At 44.0% G+C, this 6,026-nt stretch overlaps 1 long non-coding RNA gene across 1 annotated transcript; it reads right to left on the bottom strand.

The window, feature by feature from the left end:
- Positions 1 to 80: 80 nt before the first annotated feature.
- LOC107679375 (uncharacterized) lies at positions 81 to 2,615 on the bottom strand. Its single transcript, XR_001633052.1, has 3 exons — positions 2,156 to 2,615; positions 643 to 746; positions 81 to 200 (listed from the first exon to the last, which is right to left on the bottom strand). It is a non-coding gene; the product is annotated as an uncharacterized LOC107679375 (long non-coding RNA).
- Positions 2,616 to 6,026: the final 3,411 nt, after the last annotated feature.

Below are 6,026 nucleotides of genomic sequence, written 5' to 3'. Positions count from 1 at the left end.
CACACACACACACACACACACACACACACACACACACACACACACACACACACACACACACACAGTGAGTTCAGAGGCACAGGAGCTCAGACAGCAGCAGTGAACAGTAGCGCAGGATCTTACCGAGCTGTGAGACCAGTACGAATAATCAAAGCTGAAGTTCTTGGCTGCTTCTTTGGGCTGTTTGGGGTTCCAGATGCCTGTGAGACGACAAACACAACAGAGTGAGACGTTCAGAAGATGTGCAGCTCACGCTCCCTTCTAAGACATCGCAGACTGTGATATTTCTAATAAAAAGTGCAGTTGTGGATTAAAATGCATTTAAACAAGCCTCAGGTTTGCTGTGCTTGTACGGTTGCTCAATTTGGCAAAAAAAATGTCTGGTTATTTACCTATATTTAACTATAAAATATAATCTTTATTTAAATCATATTATTAGTATAATTCTAGTATTGCAATTATTCTTCTATTATTATAATAATATATATTATATCATTATTGCTATTATGATTAGTAATTAAAATATTAAACAAAATACAAACTATCGCTATTGTAATATTTCACTGTAAAATACAAAAATTGAGTATTTAAGAAAATGTAATAAGAAGAAATGTTGATAATAACTGTACTGTAAAGACTCACAGGTGGAGCTTCCCTGCATCTGAATGACACATTTAGCATCTCGGCTGGTTTCGCGGGAGTTAAAGGGCCGAACTCTCACCGCTACCTTCACTGAGGCGGCCATCCTGAAACACAAAATAACAGCCAATCAGGATCAGTCCCTCCGGACCAATCAGAGCTCAACGTTCCTCTGTCAATCACATCAAACTCCCAGAAACCCTGAAGCGACGGCTGTTGAGAACAGAAGACTAGTGAGAAGTCTCTTCTGCGTTTATTTGATACAGTAAAAAATGTGAAATATTATTAGAATTACATAATTATATAGGATGATTTAATTAAGCACATGCACTAGAGACTCCTCCTTTTTCTTCCCGTTAAAATGGGCGCCGCCATTTGTAAATTCTGTGTCTGGCTTCCGGTCTCATCCGCGTCCAGCTATATTTAGCTGTACAGAACCGCTCGTTTTGCTTGATATTGAAGATTGGTGTGTCTTACCATATTATTTGAATGTGTTGTCTTAATTACGAACACACAGGTTTATAATGCAAGCAGTTTTACCGTTTACTGCACGTTGTTATTCTCCTCGTTATTTCCCTTCAGCGGCTAATGAACCGGAAGTCTCACCCATAGCTTACTTCCGCGTTGAAGAAAAAGGTGGATAATAAAATGCCATGCAAATACTTTAATCATTACAACTCAATTAACTTATTAACTCTATAAAGCCACTGTATCACATTTCTAAAGCTCTAAATGATGATCATGATCAAACTCTGCTGTTTCGCACTCGATCTCCTCCATGTCTTCTGTCTCTGATTGATAGTTTAGAGTTGTTTATTCAGTAAAAGCTCTTTTAGTGTAACTGTAGTCAGATCTTGAGTGGTTTTGATCAAGTAAGCGTCAGAATAACTGCAGTAATATCTCCAGATGAACTCTTACTGGACTGAAGCAGCTCAGCTTTACTTGATTCTCCATCAATCATGTTTTAGAGTCTCAAATCTGATCCTCAGGATCTTTTGAGGAGCGTTTGTTTCCAGAAGCTTTACTTTCACTGTTCCTCAGCGGAGGAATGATCTTCACAAGCCTCCAGAACATCTCACATCTTCTGAGGAGCCTTTATTTCTTCAGCTCTCAATCACTGCATTATATGTTTGGATCATTTCACTCTCATTTTACTAAGATTACTGGAGATATAGAGCCACGACTGATATTTAGATCATTTTCAGTATCTGCTGCACTGTTAGAAAGATCTCACTGATTTACATTACAAGCATCATTATCTCATCATAGAAATATCAGCATCTGCAGCAAATTCATATTTTTAACTCAGTTTGAGTCTCTGGATATATTCTCACTGTATCAGTCATAAAAGCCAAATCATAACACATAAGCAAACCTTTCGTCTAAACATCTAAGAAATTATTCCATCTCAAAACATTAGATTTTATGACTATTATTTGATATGACAGTATACTATATTAGTTTAAAGAATGTTATTCTCAGAGATCTGAGGGAAAGGTGCGGGGAAATGACTCACCTTCACCGAGTGCCGATCCTCCGGTGTGTTTACCGTGAGTTTACCGTGTGTTTACCGTGAGTTTACCGTGAGTTTACCGGAGGACTCGGGCGGGGGCGCTGCGGCTCTCCGACTTTCACTCTATTTATATTTACACGCAGACTTTGACGGTATTTGACGTTATTTCTCCGTTATCCGCGCGGGTGAGTGCCGGATCCCTCTCTCGTGAAGTCCGTTAGCCGCGGAGACAAACTTTCCGGTGGAGGCCGCGCGCCCGATCGCCCGCGATGCTGTCGGTGACGGAGCTCCTCGGCCGCCGGGAGGCTCGCTCGGCGTGTTTTGGGGCCGATGAGGGTGTTTTTAGGGAGAAGAAAAGGAAAAATCAAGAGGAAAAAGTCTCCGCTGGCCGCGGTGTTTGCGCGCGCCCCCCGCCCCGACGGTCCAGCGAGTGACGTCACGACGGCGAACCGGACACCGGGCGGAGCCTCGAACACACACGGATACAGTCACGTGTCCAGAACATTAACGTTTTATTCAGTATAAATAGGCCTAGGACATAAAGTTATTTTAATATAATTACATTTTATATAACAATATTAATCTTACTGTTTTATATAAGAAGCGATAGTACACTTTTTCTTAATTCTGTCTATTTTCCAAACGTTAGATTAATAGTAAAGTCATGAAAACACATTTTCAAACACTGCTAAAGGAGCTTTGCTCCAACATCCAATTGAAAAAAAAACAAAAACATTTTATACTCATTTTATAGTAATCTAAAAAAATATTACTGGAAGCGTTTGACCAGAAGAATATCATGAAACAAATTCAGTCAAATGTTTGTTGTTGTCTTTTATTTAATTGCACGAAATTCAAGTACAAACCTCAATAGCATGTTTCTACAGTGATACAGTGTTCGTGGTGACAGTATTTATACAAATATGAAAAAACGAAACAAAATTAATTAACTAATTAATTAATGAACATTTTTAAAAAGTCAAATGTGTTCAGCTGTATGACCAGAATGTCAGGACTTTGAGTTTTGCTCGTGTAGTCTGAACATTCCTCACAGAGTGTGCGTTTATGATAATGATTTATGAGGCGCATGAGAGTCACATGCTGCGACACACCGGTGTGTGTGTGTGTGAGTGAGTGAGTGAGTGAGTGTGTGTGAGAGAGCGAGAGCATAAGAGTGTGTGTGAGAGAGCGAGAGCATAAGAGTGTGTGTGAGAGAGCGAGAGCATAAGAGTGTGTGTGAGAGAGCGAGAGCATAAGAGTGTGTGTGAGAGAGCGAGAGCATAAGAGTGTGTGTGAGAGAGCGAGAGCATAAGAGTGTGTGTGAGAGAGCGAGAGCATAAGAGTGTGTGTGAGAGAGCGAGAGCATAAGAGTGTGTGTGAGAGAGCGAGAGCATAAGAGTGTGTGTGAGAGAGCGAGAGCATAAGAGTGTGTGTGAGAGAGCGAGAGCATAAGAGTGTGTGTGAGAGAGCGAGAGCATAAGAGTGTGTGTGAGAGAGCGAGAGCATAAGAGTGTGTGTGAGAGAGCGAGAGCATAAGAGTGTGTGTGAGAGAGCGAGAGCATAAGAGTGTGTGTGAGAGAGCGAGAGCATAAGAGTGTGTGTGAGAGAGCGAGAGCATAAGAGTGTGTGTGAGAGAGCGAGAGCATAAGAGTGTGTGTGAGAGAGCGAGAGCATAAGAGTGTGTGTGAGAGAGCGAGAGCATAAGAGTGTGTGTGAGAGAGCGAGAGCATAAGAGTGTGTGTGAGAGAGCGAGAGCATAAGAGTGTGTGTGAGAGAGCGAGAGCATAAGAGTGTGTGTGAGAGAGCGAGAGCATAAGAGTGTGTGTGAGAGAGCGAGAGCATAAGAGTGTGTGTGAGAGAGCGAGAGCATAAGAGTGTGTGTGAGAGAGCGAGAGCATAAGAGTGTGTGTGAGAGAGCGAGAGCATAAGAGTGTGTGTGAGAGAGCGAGAGCATAAGAGTGTGTGTGAGAGAGCGAGAGCATAAGAGTGTGTGTGAGAGAGCGAGAGCATAAGAGTGTGTGTGAGAGAGCGAGAGCATAAGAGTGTGTGTGAGAGAGCGAGAGCATAAGAGTGTGTGTGAGAGAGCGAGAGCATAAGAGTGTGTGTGAGAGAGCGAGAGCATAAGAGTGTGTGTGAGAGAGCGAGAGCATAAGAGTGTGTGTGAGAGAGCGAGAGCATAAGAGTGTGTGTGAGAGAGCGAGAGCATAAGAGTGTGTGTGAGAGAGCGAGAGCATAAGAGTGTGTGTGAGAGAGCGAGAGCATAAGAGTGTGTGTGAGAGAGCGAGAGCATAAGAGTGTGTGTGAGAGAGCGAGAGCATAAGAGTGTGTGTGAGAGAGCGAGAGCATAAGAGTGTGTGTGAGAGAGCGAGAGCATAAGAGTGTGTGTGAGAGAGCGAGAGCATAAGAGTGTGTGTGAGAGAGCGAGAGCATAAGAGTGTGTGTGAGAGAGCGAGAGCATAAGAGTGTGTGTGAGAGAGCGAGAGCATAAGAGTGTGTGTGAGAGAGCGAGAGCATAAGAGTGTGTGTGAGAGAGCGAGAGCATAAGAGTGTGTGTGAGAGAGCGAGAGCATAAGAGTGTGTGTGAGAGAGCGAGAGCATAAGAGTGTGTGTGAGAGAGCGAGAGCATAAGAGTGTGTGTGAGAGAGCGAGAGCATAAGAGTGTGTGTGAGAGAGCGAGAGCATAAGAGTGTGTGTGAGAGAGCGAGAGCATAAGAGTGTGTGTGAGAGAGCGAGAGCATAAGAGTGTGTGTGAGAGAGCGAGAGCATAAGAGTGTGTGTGAGAGAGCGAGAGCATAAGAGTGTGTGTGAGAGAGCGAGAGCATAAGAGTGTGTGTGAGAGAGCGAGAGCATAAGAGTGTGTGTGAGAGAGCGAGAGCATAAGAGTGTGTGTGAGAGAGCGAGAGCATAAGAGTGTGTGTGAGAGAGCGAGAGCATAAGAGTGTGTGTGAGAGAGCGAGAGCATAAGAGTGTGTGTGAGAGAGCGAGAGCATAAGAGTGTGTGTGAGAGAGCGAGAGCATAAGAGTGTGTGTGAGAGAGCGAGAGCATAAGAGTGTGTGTGAGAGAGCGAGAGCATAAGAGTGTGTGTGAGAGAGCGAGAGCATAAGAGTGTGTGTGAGAGAGCGAGAGCATAAGAGTGTGTGTGAGAGAGCGAGAGCATAAGAGTGTGTGTGAGAGAGCGAGAGCATAAGAGTGTGTGTGAGAGAGCGAGAGCATAAGAGTGTGTGTGAGAGAGCGAGAGCATAAGAGTGTGTGTGAGAGAGCGAGAGCATAAGAGTGTGTGTGAGAGAGCGAGAGCATAAGAGTGTGTGTGAGAGAGCGAGAGCATAAGAGTGTGTGTGAGAGAGCGAGAGCATAAGAGTGTGTGTGAGAGAGCGAGAGCATAAGAGTGTGTGTGAGAGAGCGAGAGCATAAGAGTGTGTGTGAGAGAGCGAGAGCATAAGAGTGTGTGTGAGAGAGCGAGAGCATAAGAGTGTGTGTGAGAGAGAGACAGCGAGCATAAGTGTGTGTCTGTGTGTGTGTGTGTGTGTGTGTGTGTGAGAGAGAGAGAGATGTGGGTGTGAGGCAGGGCTGCCCAAAAATTGAAATACCAATTAGAATCTGGCTCAAAATATTCCAATCAGTCATAGAACCTATTGCATTATATGGCAGTGAAGTGTGGGGTCCTCTCCTAAATCACCAATTCGAAAAATGGGACAAAACTCAGATTGAAGCCGTGCATGCGGAGTTCTGTAAGAGTCTCCTCAGAGTACAGAGGAGCACACCAAACAACGCCTGCAGGGCAGAATTAGGCCAATACCCTCTTACTAATGCGCACTGAGAAAAGAGCCATCACATTTTGGAAACACCTAAAAATGAGGGGCAAAAAGGGGCAAG

Source organism: Sinocyclocheilus anshuiensis, unplaced genomic scaffold (genome assembly GCF_001515605.1).
Source record: "Sinocyclocheilus anshuiensis isolate Anshui unplaced genomic scaffold, SAMN03320099.WGS_v1.1 scaffold2162, whole genome shotgun sequence".
Classification (NCBI taxonomy): Eukaryota; Metazoa; Chordata; class Actinopteri; order Cypriniformes; family Cyprinidae; genus Sinocyclocheilus; species Sinocyclocheilus anshuiensis.
This window is presented reverse-complemented; position numbering and strand designations above follow the sequence as displayed.